This window comes from Miscanthus floridulus, chromosome 11 (genome assembly GCF_019320115.1).
Source record: "Miscanthus floridulus cultivar M001 chromosome 11, ASM1932011v1, whole genome shotgun sequence".
Taxonomy (NCBI): Eukaryota; Viridiplantae; Streptophyta; class Magnoliopsida; order Poales; family Poaceae; genus Miscanthus; species Miscanthus floridulus.
This window is the reverse complement of record NC_089590.1, coordinates 50,889,172-50,905,626: the sequence shown is the minus strand read 5'-3', so window position 1 is coordinate 50,905,626 and position 16,455 is coordinate 50,889,172. Positions and strand designations below refer to the sequence as shown.

The 16,455-nt window shown below is 47.9% G+C and overlaps 1 pseudogene; it reads right to left on the bottom strand.

The window, feature by feature from the left end:
* Positions 1-2,355: 2,355 nt before the first annotated feature.
* LOC136493808 (uncharacterized mitochondrial protein AtMg00810-like) lies at positions 2,356-3,864 on the bottom strand (annotated as a pseudogene).
* Positions 3,865-16,455: the final 12,591 nt, after the last annotated feature.

The following is a 16,455-nucleotide window of genomic DNA, read 5'->3' as shown; positions in this document are numbered from 1 at the left end:
AGGCCGCCAACGCTGCATGCTCCTTCGTCGGACCCGCGCGGCTTCATTGCCGGACCCGCACGCACGCCAGGGTCCGAGGACAGGGCCGAGCCCCCGCTGCCGCGATCCCGCGCGAGCGCTTAGCCGTGGTAGTCGTGCCGCCAGGACGGACTCGCGTAGTCCGCGGTCGAAGTTACACGCGCGAGACTGCGTCCTCTGCCGCTGCCCTGCGAGACCGGTGCCTGCGCCTTCCTTCGGTCCGCAGACACGCCCGCGTGGGCCTGCTTCCTGCTGCTGCGCGCTCTGATGCCGTGCTCTGCAGCACCTGCATCGTGCCTTCAGACTCACGGGACCGGGAGCGGACCCGCTAGGACCCCCACGGTCCGAAACGCTGATGCCGCGCCTGCCGTCTTGCCGTCGAACTCGCGCGCCCGTTAAAGCCTCGCGTCGGCCCGCGACAGCCGTTGCGCCACCTGGCCAAACTGGACCGAGGGGAACCGCGTCGGACCCGCTCTGCCCTACCAGGACCGAAGACCGAGGCCGCTGCGCGCTACTCTGCTTCGCTCGACGATGTGCCAGGACCGGACCCGGGTCCGAAGAGGCCGCTGCGCGGCGCGCGCTACTCTGCTCTTTTTTCCCCTCATGTAATATTCTTAGAATTGAACAATGAACGACAAAAATTTATTGAAGTTAAAACTAGAAGATCCTAGCAATCTCCATTACACTTCTATTATCTAGTCATGATTATAAAGTTGAGTTAAGTTAGAATTGGATTTTTCTTACTCTCGGTAAAATGCTACAGCGGTATAATATATATGCGCTTATGGATTATTCTTTGTACATTAATTTATACCAACAATGCCCATGATTGCCTGCCTCTAGGTGGTATAGCTTGTTCCTCTGTTTCTTGAACTTGTCTTTCGACGGCCCTTTCACGAGGTTCACGAATTATGTCGGATCTTCTTTCCATCTGTTGCTACGAACAGCAAGGATGAGAAGACATCCTCTAGGTTTTCGTTAGGGAAGGAAAAACAAAACAAACAAGCAAAACAAACAAGCATAAACAAACACACGATATACTACACCACAAAACAGTTACATATATATATATGACACAAGGGTGCATCATAGACACTAATTGCTAGGATGGAGCTTTGCGACGACTCATACTCTAGTGACATCGAAGCACTACTAAGCCTACTACTATTACTACTTCTATTTGGTTACTAGGCATAACTACTACCAGCTGCTACAGCCCAGATTATTTATGCTACAAGAGTTGCAACAACTCAACGGAGGTTCTACTTGAACCTTATCTCGGGGAAACCCTTGAGTGCAGTCTTTCCCTTTTCCTGGGCCATCTGCTCATCTCGCAACTTGTAAAGTTCCCGTGCATATCCATCGGCATCGTCCTGCTTAGGTGAAGTTGGTGAAGGTCCGGCATGTCCAGCGACTTTCTGCTCGGTGAAGTTATCGGCAAAAGATTCCTTTGTCTCAGCTGTTTCCTGGCCTGAATCTGATTCTTGCCAGGTGTGCCCATCTGGTTCATACTGCGGGTGCTGTGGGTCATAGACCGGTACTCCATTCCTGGTGTCTATTGCTGCAGTGTGCATGGTCAGGTTTCTTCCTGTCTTCATTATCTTCTTGGCACGCTTCCAAATATGCGGGTCTTGTAGAAGTGCGTCTATCTCCTAGTACTTTTCAGCTAACTTTCGCCTTAGTCTTGCTCCTTCCTGTCTTGCCAGGTATAATTCCATGGTGGTGTTGCGTAACTCGTTCTTAATCCCCTGGACTCTGGTGATCCATCCTCATAGCTCCTGCTGTTGGTCTTCAAAGATAGCGTCCAATGCATGCATGTATCTGACGCTGAATACTTTCGTATATTCTGGTGCCTGGGGACTGATTTTTTCCAAGTCCCGAACCTTCTCACGCTCGTGGGAGTGGTCTGGTTTGGTATCGAAAAGAATCTGGCCGGAGTGTGCTCAATATCTTCCTCAAAGATCTGACAAAACTCTACAAGTGCCTGACGTGCTGCTTTATGTGTTGTATCATAGGATTCTCTTCCATGAACCTTGATGTACTTGGGCTGGAATGCGGGACATGATGGATGCCTTGGAATATGCAGGTGTACTTCACACTTGAGTACCCTCCTCATCGTACTCATGGCAGTAGTGTGAACGAGAATGGGTGAACAAGGTTACCCCTAGGGTCCTCCTCGGTTGCATGTTATAGGCATGGGAACGGCCCCCATGGTGGCATGTACATAATTATAGGGATTACAAGGATTACAACAAACCTCCCTACTATACATAGCCTCTATACTATAATTAGTACAACCGAGAGATTACATTCTATTCTTAACACCCCTCCTCAATCTTAACCGGCCACAAGGTTTAGATTGGTTCTAAATTGAAGTAACTTTGCCTCTGACAAAGGTTTAGTAAACCCATCTGCAAGTTGGTCTTCTGTGTTGATGAACCTTATGTCCAATAGCTTCTGAGCTACTCTTTCTCTGACAAAGTGAAAATCGATCTCTATGTGTTTAGTTCTTGCATGGAACACCGGGTTGGCAGAAAGATAAGTGGCCCCTAGATTGTCACACCATAACCTTGCTGCAGGAGGATGATCAATTCTCAATTCGGCTAACAATTTCTGTACCCACATTAACTCTGTTGTTGCATTGGCAAGAGATTTGTACTCGGCTTCAGTGCTTGAACGTGAGACTGTGGGTTGTTTTCTTGCACACCATGAGATCAGATTTGGACCAAGGAATATAGCGAAACCTCCAGTGGAACGTCGATCGTCAACACACCCGGCCCAGTCTGCGTCAGAGAATGCACTAATCATCATTGAGTTGGAATGCCTGACTTGCAATCCGAGCTTCAAAGTCCCACTAATATATCTGAGTATTCTCTTAACTGCAGTCCAGTGAAGCGTAGTGGGAGCATGAAGAAATTGACATACTTAATTTACTGCAAAAGAAATGTCTGGACGAGTAAGTGTTAGATATTGCATTGCCCCAACAACACTTCTAAATTTCGTTGCATCATCTGGTCCAAGATTATCCCCTTCATATGCACTAAGCTTGTCACCGGTGGACAATGGAGTACTCACGGATTTGCTATAGTGCATTCCTGCTCTCTTAACAATTTCTTCAGCATATTTCTTTTGACTCAACACTAGGCCATTTGCATTCCTTGTTACCTCGATCCCGAGAAAGTAGTGTAGATCTCCAAGATCTTTCAATGCAAATTCCTTTTCTAGATCCTTTAGTAAGGCATTGGTGGCCTTCTGTGATGAGCTTGCCACAATAATATCATCAACATAGACCAACACAAACATCACATGTGTCCCTTTATTGTAATAGAATAAAGAGGTATCTGCTTTGGAGGGTGTAAAGCTAAGAGTGATAAGTTTATGGCATAAACGAGCATACCATGCGCGAGGTGCTTGCTTTAGACCATATAGAGCCTTGTCCAACTTGCATACAAAATTTGGATGAGCATAATCAACATAGCCAGGGGGTTGCTTCATGTATACCTCTTCTTCCAACACTCCATGTAGAAAGGCATTTTGCACATCTAGTTGCCTTAGTGACCAACCTTTGGAGACTGCAATAGACAAAATAAGTCATATGGTGGCAGCTTTGACTACAGGACTAAAGGTGTCCTCGTAGTCTATTCCATACCTCTGTTTGTAGCCCTTAGCTACCAATCGTGCTTTGTATCTGTCAATGGTGCCATATGCTTTCTTCTTAACTTTGTAAACCCATTTGCAATCGATGATGTTTTTCCCTTTCGGAGGAGGGACAAGGCGCCATGTCTTGTTGCGCAGTAATGCAGTATGCTCATTATGCATGGCTTCTATCCACTTGGGATCACGCATGGCAACATCGACAGAGGTTGGTTCTTCACCTAATTGAGCTGCAAGCATACCCCACTTTACGGTTCCATCAGTGTGTATTTTTGGTTTGCGAATACCGTGTTGGAGCCGTGTAGATGGGCGAGTGGGTGCTGTCGTTGTGGCCACAGAGGATCCCGAAGTAGATCCCGGGAAGGATCCCTCAGGAGCCGCGTTGTTAGGCTGTCCCCCCGCGCTGGGATCCGTCTGTGGTGAAGACGGTGTGGCCGCAGGCGGAGAGAGCACGGGTGGAGTCGCAGAGGATCCCGCTCCTGGGCCGTCGGTTCGCGAGGCGCGTGCGGCGCGTGCGTCTGAGGAGTCTGGCCTCGATCCCGAAGATGATCCGGGGCCAGAAGACGCTGTTGCGCTGGGCGCCACAGGCAGCTCATCATGGGAGTCAGCGCCGGCGTTGTCCGGTTGCGGGAGCATGAAATAGCGCCCGTTTGCCTCCAAATGACCACCATGTTGGGCGTCGTTTTTACCTGCATTATCATCAGCACTAGTGGCACTTGGACCACGGTTAGACAGAGAAGTATCAGCATTGTGGTCAAGCAAAATTGCATCCCCAAATTGTGATGAAGGATTAAGAAGAACATCAGGAAGAACGGAGAGCTCGGACCGAAGCAGGGCCCCAGCGTTTGGATGAAGGCGAGAGAAGGGATACACTTGCTCATCGAAGACCACATCGCATGAGATATAGACTCGGCCAACAGAGGGATCTAAGCATTTGAATCCTTTATGAAGATCACTATAGCCAAGAAAGACACATTGTTTGGATCGAAAGGATAATTTTCTGTTGTTGTATGGTCTCAAATTCGGCCAACAGGCACAGCCAAAAGTGCGGAAAAAAGAGTAGTCAGGTGATTGTTTTTGAAGGTGCTCATAGGGTGTTTGATTGTCTATCACTTTTGATGGAAGTCTATTGATAAGAAATACGGCAGTGGAGAAGGCTTCATCCCAAAATTTGAGTGGCATTGATGCATGCGCTAAGAGCGACAAACCTACCTCAACAATGTGACGGTGTTTTCGCTCAGCTGATCCATTCTGTTGATGAGAATGTGGACATGAAACGTGATGTACTATACCAACATGCTTGAAGAAGGAATTCAGGGTTTGGTATTCACCACCCCAATCGGTTTGCAGGGCTAAAATTTTTTTATCAAATTGGCGTTCAACAAGTTGCTGAAAGTCGCAAAAACATTGAAAGGCCTCAGACTTGTGACACAAAAAATACACCCAAGTGAATTTGCCGAAATCATCGATAAAACTCACATAATAGGATTTGCGTCCAATAGAAGAGGGTGCAGGACCCCATACATCTGAGAAAATCAATTCTAACGGACTAGTAGATACACTAGTCGACTGTGGATAAGGTAGCTGATGACTCTTACCCATTTGACATGCATCACACACAGTGTTCTTATTGGACTCTTTGACAAAAGGAAGCCTATGGCGACTTAGGACTTGCTGAACTATAGGAGTAGATGCATGACCTAGTCTATGATGCCACAGGGTGGTAGACGCCTTGGTGACCCCAAGAGCTTGGCTAGTGGAATTCAACTTAGATGAACTTGGCTTCAGAGGGTAGAGGCCTCCCTCACATGTGCCTCTGAGGAGTGTCCTCTTCGAGCCCTGTTCCTTAATGAAAAATTTATCCGGATGAAATTCAAGGAAAGCGTTATTGTCACATGCAAGGCGATGAACAGAAAGTAAGCTTTTGTTGGCATGAGGTACATGAAGAATTTGATTTAGAATGATATCGCTATCTGGAGTATGCAAGGTGCTAGACCCAATGTGATTAATCCTCATACCTGTGCCGCTGGCGGAATGAACTTGATCGTGACCGCCGTACTTGTCGCGCACTGTGAGCTTCTCCAGCTCGCTGGTTACGTGGTCGGTGGCACCGGAGTCAACATACCAATTGGTGTCGACCCCATAGGATGCCGTGGCCATGCTTGCACTCTTCTGCGGTGGGCCAGACATAGATGTATCAAACCGCTTGAAGCAGCGATGGGCAAGATGCCCCTCCTTGCCACAAATCTGGCAAAAAACGCCCGAGAGAAAATTCCGGCCACACTCGCCATAGCCGCGGCCACCGGATGCGTTCTGGCCGCCGGATGCGTTCCTGCCACCATCGCGACCAGAACCACCCCGGCCGCCACCGCGGTTGTTGCTGCGATTGTTGTTGTAGAAACCGCCACCACGACCTCCCTTGGCGGCGAGATTGACAGAGGATTGAGACCCCCCATCACGGATCTCACGGCGCTGTGCATGGCTCACTAATTGAGCCTGCAGATCTTGGAGCGAGATTGGATCGACCCAATTGGACACAGCAGTCACAACCGAATCATACTCCTCGCCAAGGCCCATCAGGATGTAGGAGACGATCTCGTCGTCCTCTAGCTTCTTGCCGGCCGACGCCATCTCGTTGGCCAACCCCTTCATCTTGGTGAAGTATTCTGCCACAGTGGACGCGCCTTTTGTTGCCGTGGCCAGCGCCATCCGGGTGGACATGATCCGCGCGTGGGACTGGGAGGCCTGCAGCGCCTGGATCGCGGCCTAGAGATCGGTCGCCGTGGTGGAGGTTGCCACCTGAGAAAAAACATCCTTGGAGAGAGACGAGAATAGGTAGCTGCGGACTTGACTATCCTTGGCAAACCATCTGTCATACTCTGGGTTAGCCACAGGAGCAGATTTCTTCCCTGCAGCAGCATCAGTCGGATCCACCGGCAGGAACTCAGAAGGGGGCGTGGAGGTGGGCTTGGTGAACCCCCAGAGTTGGGCACCCTGAAGGGTGGCCGTGACCTGGGCGAGCCACATGCTGTAGTTGCCCCGGGTCAACTTCTCCGTCACCGGCGGAAGGAAGCCGAAGGAGAAGACGGCAGCGGCTGCGGCGGATTCAGAGGAGGTCGCCATGGGACCGATCTAATCCGTGTGGATGTGTTAGGCTCTTGATACCATGTGAACGAGAATGGGTGAACAAGGTTACCCCTAGGGTCCTCCTCGGTTGCATGTTATAGGCATGGGAACGGCCCCCATGGTGGCATGTACATAATTATAGGGATTACAAGGATTACAACAAACCTCCCTACTATACATAGCCTCTATACTATAATTAGTACAACCGAGAGAATACATTCTATTCTTAACAAGTAGTACTGGGAGGTTCTGTGTAACCCAAATGCTGGAGTGTCTCCCATAGGAGTGGGGGAAATCCAACAACGGTCAAGCAGTCCGAACGTTCCCATTCATCGTCCTCCATGGCTGCAAAATTTCACCACATGGGTTAGAAATATTTTGCAACAGAAATTGAAGCGACTGTACGAAAAGTTTGTTGTTATAGCATTACCGAAAAGGTGTGATATCATTCCTACTAGAACTACCATTATAAAATGTAGTTTAAACCTAGGGCTTCGTCCTACGGTCAAGCTCGGCTCTAATACCAGTATGTCGGACCCTCATTTCTAAGAGTCCTAGGTGCATCTGTACTTACGCCAGGATCACGCATAAGTACGCACAAAATCAACAGAATTGGTACACCGCTAAAAGAAAGGATTCTGGGCTTTATTTATATCTAAAAAGGGAGTCTTACAACCATAGCCTAAGTGGCATAGTTGTAGGCTTACAGAGCTAGCGGAAAGCTATTGCTGCAGGGCGGCACTTATTCATGGTGGTCTCTGATACGTCGATATCTATAGTGTAGCGATAACCTAAACCACAGGCAAGCTCGAGCGCGGCCAAAACCCTAGCTTCGATGTCATCTCCTACGTTTGGACTCTTCGCATAACCTAGTCTTCATGACGAGCTTCCTTGTCGTAGCCTTGGTCTTCCTGAGTACCGAAGTTTGTGTGTGTCAACAACGAGTGAGTACTTACGTACTCAGCAAGCCTTAACCATAGGGTAGGAATAGAGGTGTGGTGGTGGTTATAATTAAGGGTTGGGTCCTAGTGGGGCATTACCATCCTAGCTAGTTCATGGGTTAATGTTATCTCCTATTAGCCACCAGTTTCTTTACACATAAAAGTAAATCTAATCATAGTATCCCAATCCAGCATTTGCCCATTCCAAGGACGTGGCTATTCGAATATATTTAAGTGACTCTACAGAGGTGTACAAATTTCCCCATATGATAGGCACTATCCCTTCCATGATCAGTGGTTAAAATAGACCTAACAAGACTCCGTACCCGCTCGGGTGCTACCCTAAACTTCCATATAACCCTACCATGACTTCTCAGGGGTTGAAAAACACAAAACCTGGATGATACCTAATCATCCGACATGGTGATACCAAGTCACCATAGAATCAACAATAGTCATGGGCTCGAACACGGCCAAAATCAAGGGGCTTAACGTGGAAGATCACCTAGCATCCATGCCAACCAGGCCATGGAAGATCACATAGCATCCATGTCAGCTCTTGATATTCCATTGCCTACATCAGCCTCCTAATAGGTATTATACTTCCGCCCAACGGGGTGTGAGATCTAGTCTACCCATATAGACATGTGGTTGTACGTAACATCTCACTAGACGAGAGGGACTACGAACCGGTCCTTACGTGATCGAGACAAGCATCTCCCCGGGAACCCTATCCAGGCATTCCCGCCAAGATAACTTATCCCGCATAAGCTATCCCCGTTCGCCCCTATCGGTGTTTAGTTTTAGGTTTGCCAAGTTTTAAGTTCTAGTTATTTTTATCCTTAAGTTCTTCAGTGCCATGTAGCTCAAAACTAACAGGATTAACATTTATCTTAATTCAACATTTCTCAATATTCGAACTCATATTTCATGATATTACTTAAGCAAGTTATTTACTAATTAATGGTTAAGCAAGATGGTAGGGGGAGAGGGGAGCTAGGACTTGCCTTCACTGTTGACTTCCTCTGACACGATCTTGTAGTTGGGGTCTTCGCTTTTCCGGTAGTCACCGTCGTCTGTCGGCGTAGCTATCGCATAAGACTACCGCCAACGCAAAAGAAAAGAGGAAAAGCAAACATAGAATAATATGGTGGCACTAGGATGAATGCATAGAGCTAGATTTTAGGTGAATTTTAGAAGTGGTTTCACCTAAAAAGGAGCTAGGATGCAAAAGATATGCATTTTACAAGTTTATTCTATAGCTAATTATCTAGTTGGAATTTTATATGTATTTTCTGGTGCATGAAAAAGGGTGCAAACTATATGATAAAACTCTCTAATGCATCTAGTTTATTTACAAATTTTTTTGGGAATATTTCTAAGCTTGGAAAGTGTTTTTAGCTTCCTGTGTACACTAATCGGATGTACCTAGCATTTTCCTAACTGTACCCAGACTGTGTGTGTGCGCGCAACGTGTGTGTGTGATAGGTGGGCTAGGGCACCACATCAACGTTGATGACGCCAGCGACGCAATGGCCGCAGGCCCACGTGACAGAGAGAGAAAGGGAGAGGGAGAGACGGAGCGGGACGGGACGGGACGGGACGATGATGGCACGCCGTTGCCGTCTGGCCCCACACGATAGAGAGAGAGGGAAGGGGTGAGGGGAGACGACGGAGGTTGGTACGGCCACGCCGGTGATGGAACAATGGAGGGAGGTGTCGAGCTCGCCGAAGTTGGCCACGCCGGCGACATCGAGCCTTGGTGGAGACGGGTGAAGGGTGGACGGTGCTTGGGTGGCCACGCCATGCCCGGTGGTGGCCCTCCCGGCGATAGAGGGTGCCCGAGGTGGCGGTGGTGGCTCACCTACGATCCTAATCGGACAACGGAGCAGCAGAGAGGGAGAAGGAGGAAGGCGGCATCAATGGTGCCGGTGGCTCCCGATTTGGGGAAACCACAATAGAAGGAGGAGGAGGAGAGGAAAGGGGAAAAGGAGGGGGAGATGAAATGTTCCAGCTCAAGGCGGAGCTGGTGGAAGTGTGCGTGAGGTCGGAGCGGCCTTGGTCGGGCCTATTTATAGGCCGGCCATGTCGGTTCCGGCGGCAAGATATTTTCTCGCCCGCCGAGCTCACCATGGCGCGCAACACGTGCCTATAGCGCTAGGTCGGTTCGCCATAGTGTAGGCTTGCCCACGCGTGCGGCTGGGAGAGCTCGGGCTCATCCATGGCGTACGGCGAGGTGAGCTTGTCGCCGTGTGTCGAGGGAGGAGCAGTGAGGAGAGAGAGAGGAGAGGGAGGAGAGGTGGTGTGGGGTCACGAAAAAAATCTTCGCGAGCCTTGTCGCTTCACCAGGGTGAGGCGGTGGCGGAGGGACCGACTAGCTCGGGCGGTGACGCAGTATTCGCGTCGCTGGCCCGAGGTAGACGACAGGCCTGATGGCTTGTCCCCACATGTCAGCGAGCGAGAGAGGGAGAGGGTGAACGCGGGCGTGACTTGGGCCAGGGCGCGGTGACGGGCTGGCCCAGCGCGAAGGGGAGAGGGAGAAGGGAGAGGGAGCGGGCTGCTGTTGCTGCCGTCTTGGGCCGAGGGGAGGAAATGAGCCCAATGCTCATTTCTTATTTCCTTTTCCTTTTTCTTTTTCCTAGCTTTCCTATGCTAAGTTTAAATGCATTTTGAATTTAAATTTAAACATGTATGCATGCAAGGTATGCCACCATATGCTCAAGCAAACAAACAAACACTCAAGCACACATTCCTACACTAGGTTTTATTTTAAGGTTGGCCTATATTTCTAAGTTATTTATTTAGGTGGTTAGGTTATTATGCAAAATTTTAAAAGGTTCAAATTTTTAGTGATTTTTAAATTAGGTCAAAATTTTTGGGGTGTCACAGTCCGGTCTTCCTTTTTCTTCCTCTTATAATTTTTTAATGACTCAACTACGTCACCCTTGATTCTAAATTGCTAACAACAAAGTGTCTCATTGTAGTGTACGTGTGTTAGCGTTTTTTCAAACAATTTTCAAGGGTTAATTTGTTAGCTCACTAGGTCCTAATGCATATGCACACTACACCTAGTGGCACATGACAACCGTTTCAACCAAGATTCTCCCCTCTTAATAGTACGGCTATCTATCCTAAATCCACTCACACCCACTTGGTGTCTTGAGTGATAAAACAAAATGGTCATATCAAATTTACCTTTGCCTTAAGCACATTTTGTTTTTCTCTTTCTTATTTTCCAAGTCTGGAGCTTGATCACCATCATTACATGTCCACCAACGTCACCATGGACTTCATCTTGCTCCACCATTTGGATTGGACCATCCTATCTAGTCACACACTTAGATGCAAGGATTAGTCCAAATAGGTTTCATCAATTATCCAAAACCAAATTATAACTTTCACACTTGGACATGCCAGCATGCTAGAGAAGTTCAACATATTGGCGCTGCGAGAGGAACAACCTAATGGAGGAGCGTGTGATGGAGATGTCGAGGAAGTGGTGGAGCGTGTTGAGGTCAGTCATCTTGATGCGACGCAGGAGGTCCTGTCATGATCTTTATAAATAAAGAGAGACAATGTATATCATGAAAGATAGTACACTAAGATAAAAGGATAACCATTCTTTTGAAATGAAATAAATTATGTCCAGAAAGAATAATATCAAGAATACAATGCATCATTTATACATGTCTGAATTTTGAAGCCACAAATCAACATATATAGCAATTGAAAAATGCTCGCTATAGAGTAAGTTTTCAAACATGTAAAACAGTGGAGACAATAACTAGTTATGGAAGATGAATTCATACAAGATATCAAATCACAAGACAAATTAAGGCTTACACAGCTGCAAATGACACAGGATGATTCAGTACAAATGAAAAAAAAAAGCATGGAGGAGCATCACAGCTGCTAAGCTAGCACACATCGACGACATTGCAAAAAACCTTTCATTGGACTGCACATCACATAAAAAGCTAGCACACACATTTGGCGCACTGTTTGAGATCCGAATTAGATTTCTCTCCAGGATGTCGACGCCGGCGGAAAAGCGGAAAACTACGGTATGCCAAAGATAGCAATTTTTTACTTACTACTCCCGGAACTGTAGTTTAACTTCTTATCCTCACATTGGTTCTATGTGGAAAGTAATTCATTTTTTCATTAAAAAATACATGCAGTTTGCAATTTCTAAGTTTCACTGCTCACATAACTAACTGTCACACAGATTTATTTCTAAGGGATATAATGAGACATAGAAAACTGAATTGTGACTGTTGTGCAGGCTACAGCTTTCCATGAGCCAGTTGATTATCCTAAATACCAAAATATATACGTGGACATTGGTGACAGCAGCCGGAAAGACAAGGAATTCATGCTGAAGTAATTCATTTTTTCATTAAAAAAATACATCCAGTTTGCAATTTCTAAGTTTGACTGCTCACATAACTAAATGTCACACACAGATTTACATCTAAGGAACAATAAGCATCTTCATGAGTAGAAGATTACACACTACTGAAAGTCCAGCACTTCAAGTGGATTACACACTACTGATAATCCTACCTCTCTCTCTCTCTCTCTCTCTCTCTCTCTCTCTCTCTCTCTCTCTCTCTCTCTAATTTTCTCAGGTTGCAGACCCATAGTCTCATTGATATCAAATTATTAATTGAAAAAAATAACTACAGCAGCAGCACTTCAATTGGACTCTAATAAGAATTATGAATTAACACTGACAGAACTGAGAGAATCTAGGGCTAGAGAAGGCCTACCTAGCTGTCGTCGGCGAGGGAATCACAGGAAGGAAGGTGGGCGTACGCGTCGTCAACGAAGCTAGGGACGCGCCTTCCGGATCTTGGACTCCTCACAGTCGTTCCCGACGGCAGTGGCGGTGGCTGGGCTGAGGGCAGGGCGACGGCGGTAGCGGGGCCGAGGGTAGGGAGTCAGCGTCTGGCGGCGAGGCCGAGGGCACAACAGCCACCGGCCTGGAACAAGAAATTCCCCAATCCGGCGCCTCAGCGACAGTGCACCAAAATGGCAACACCACAAGCGTATAGGGGAGAGGGTACATCGAGGCCGGACTCGGACTGGAGGGCGGTGAGGGTGCGCGGGAACCCAGCAGACTCAAGGAAGGCGGCGACGGAGGCGACCACCGCGGCCCTCGCGCTGGGGGCGGGGGCGGCGGCGGGGCAGGGCCACCGACACAACGCCATGCGAGGGCGATGGCTAGAGGGAGGGAGAGTGTGGTAGAGCCACCTAATCTAATGCCTCCCAGGAGTGCTCGTCTTCCATTAAACACTAAGCACTTGAAGGAGAACACTAAATTACGCGATCCCGTCGGGCACACCCCAAGGGAGAACAAAAAATCCATATTTTTCCATCAGGATCACAAATGAGAGAATAAATCTTACATCATTCTTAACCATTTCTTACATCACTTTTAATACAATATTAGAGTATACTATTTATTATTATAATAGCGAAATATAATCATATTATCAGAGTTATGAACAATTAAATGTAACAGCGTAATATAAACACGTGAACGGAGTTACAGCGAAAATAATTATCTATTCATGACATGATGAAGATTGATAAATAAACTAGGATAACAGGTTATAAAACTTTTATTAATAAAAACATTTGATGAGAGTTATAAATAAAAACTATGATCGCAGCGTAAAGGAAATCCTCTCTGAGTCCACCAGGAGAAATCCACACACAAGAGTCAGCTCTAGCATCCACCTGTCACCTGCAATAGGGGAAAATAAAATTCTGAGTACGCAATTGTATTCAGCAAAACTTACCCGACAGGAGGAAAGAAAAAGACTCTAAGGACATGCAAGGCTATCTGGCTTGTGAGTTTATTGCGTTTGCAGGAAGCATACTAAGCGTGCGTCCTTATATTCGATTTTTATTAACAGTCGCATTAGTTCATTAACCAACCATTCTATGTAAGCACCTGTGCTACTTTTAAGCAGGTGGTAAGCAATTAGAGTTTCTTTTTCCATCTTTTATCTTCCAGTTCTTACTACGGTGCAAGACACAAAACAAGTCGTACCAGATTACCCAGCGATTCGTGAATCAATACCCCCAGCTGGGTACCCCGAAAACACATGCCTCGCTTGTACCCCGGGCACAAGCAGGACCAACCCACTATTCTCCTGTCACGGGGTCCAGGTCTCCGTCCAAACTAGGACTCCAAGCCCCCGCCCCTGAGTCCCGAACTCAGTGCGGTGCAAGGACCTCCTAATCCAAAAACCACCATGACAGTCCGTCCGAAAAGAGCCAAACCCCATGACAAGAAAGTAATAAGTCTTCCAAGCGTCCATACACAAGTATGTGCTCGAGATAATAAATATGTGACTTGCCTCCGTGACTTATGCAACGACCGGTCCTTAACCGACACAGACAGGGAAAAACAGTGTAACCAAGCTATGTCCCATTGGCTGCAGGACATAATCTCTTACACCCACCAAAACCTAAACCATATCCCTGCTCAGTCACCATTTTTTCTTTCCACCATTTATATTTTTCCAAGTGATAATAATATAGTAATATAATTCCTATCTCTCGCGAGTGATAGACAATCACTCGACTTCTATCAGAGTCATGTAGCATAACAATCTACACGATCCTATCATACTAGTAAGACTCATGGGATGAAGATATATATATATGCAAGTGGGTTTCATTCAACTTCTGAAAACTTAATGCACAAATATAATTTAAAGTGCAGAAAAGTAGGGGTTATGTACCGGGGCTTGTCTGGGTAAAATATAACCAAAAGTTAGCATTCCATTTTTGCGGCACGATCCTTGGCACCATCGTTTCAGCTACTTCAGTTGATACCATCGATCCACCGTCGTTGTTCCTATTATGATATGCAATGCGATGCAGAGATGATGCAATATTTAATTAACACGACAACAACAACTCTTAACATAGAGTACATATTGCGAACTAACAAGCTAGCTCTAATGACTAATGTACTAATCTACGTATCAACATTGTCAAGAAAGGCGTCATTTCCCAAATAGTATTTCAGTTATACAAACTCTGTTGTTTCGTTATTTCATTCTATCGATTTAATCTTTATTCGAAATAGGGCATCATTATCTATCTAGCAAACTAATTACTCTAGAGCTACAAAAATTACAGTGAGCAGCTAATAATATTAGTAATTTACTATAAGATTTTTAGAGTCAACACTATCACCGATTTATCACGAAAATTCCTACAAATTTATATTTTTACAATATTAAGGATCTCCATTTAATTATATAGCTTCCAAGAATATTATCAAACTATGTGAACAAAATATACTATTAGATAAATTATGATTTTAGGAACTTAACAAAATTAGTTTCATCATTTTTGGACACTTACATAATTTTATATTGATTTTGCAAGTTTCAGCCATTTTAAACACAAACTAGAAAAAGAGATGGGCACTTGGGCCGGCCTCGGCCAGCGCGGCCCATGCGAGCGGCCAAGAGGCCTAGGCACCCATAGCCCAGTCAGCCAAGCAGGCGGCCCACCAGCGTGCACGCGGGCAGCGGCCCATGGCTGGCTGCAGCCCACGCGACCAAGGCCTAGAGGGGTGAGGCGCACGCATGGCGCAGCGGCCTAGGTGCGTCGGCCACCGGCTGGCCAGCGCGCGGGCGCGAATGGCCCAGCAAGCCGGCCCACGAACGGCCTGCCCAAACCGGCCTAGCAGTTTTGCAAAAATGACCTTGCGATTACCTTAAACTGATCCACAGTCCAGCATGTGCTATTCGTATGAGTCACGTATTTAGCAATAAGGACCCTGTATTAATTCTATTCTCATTTCTTACCCTACTCTTCATCTTCCACGAACAGAGCACCGAGCAGAGGAGCTTCGGTCGATGACCAATCTCGGCCGGGAAGGCACGACGGCGGTGGGAGTCCCGCCGGGGAGTTGCACGAGCACCCTCGCGGGGAGGTACGCGGCTAGGACCGGCTCGCCTGCCCACGGCGTGGACCGAGGTGGTCCAGCCACAAGCGCTGGCGACCGGCGGCAGCAGACAACAGCGGGAGCGCTGCGGTCGCAGCTTGGCGCGACGGTGTTCTTGAGCGGCTTACGGGCCACGGTGAGGTGGGGGTGCAGAGCACGCAGGGCTGGGGCGTGCCTGCGCACATGGTGGCCGGGCAGCAGGAGCAGCTACGGTGGATGGGTGCCCTGCTCGATCGCGGCAACGAGGAAGGCGCTCGAAAGGACGGCGCAGGGCACGACATGGGCAACGTAGTGGGGCTACGGCCATAGGTGGAGCAGCGCGGGGAGGTGCGTGGACTCGGCGCACATGCGCACCCTCACGAGATGGAGGAAAAATTAGCAACGGCGGCAAGAGATGCGGCACGACGACGTGCGTGCGGGTGGCGCTGGAGGCTGGGGCGACAGAGCCCATGGGAGCGAGGTGGCTTGACGAGGTGTAGACACTGGACCGGGTCACGGGGAAAGAGGGCAGCGCTCGCGCGTGGTGGCCGGTCGATGGCCAAAGGCGCAGCAAACGGTGGGGCACTACGGCCTGGGCGCCGAGGAGCAGCAGGTCCGTGCGAAGCCAAGGGGCAAGCGCTCGTCCACGAAGGTGTTCTAGCAGTGCCCGCGCGGCGACGGGAATGGCGCGGGAGGCGCGGCGATGGCACGGCTCAGAGAAGAGCAATGTAGCCAGAAGAAAAGGGAGGAGTATGAGGC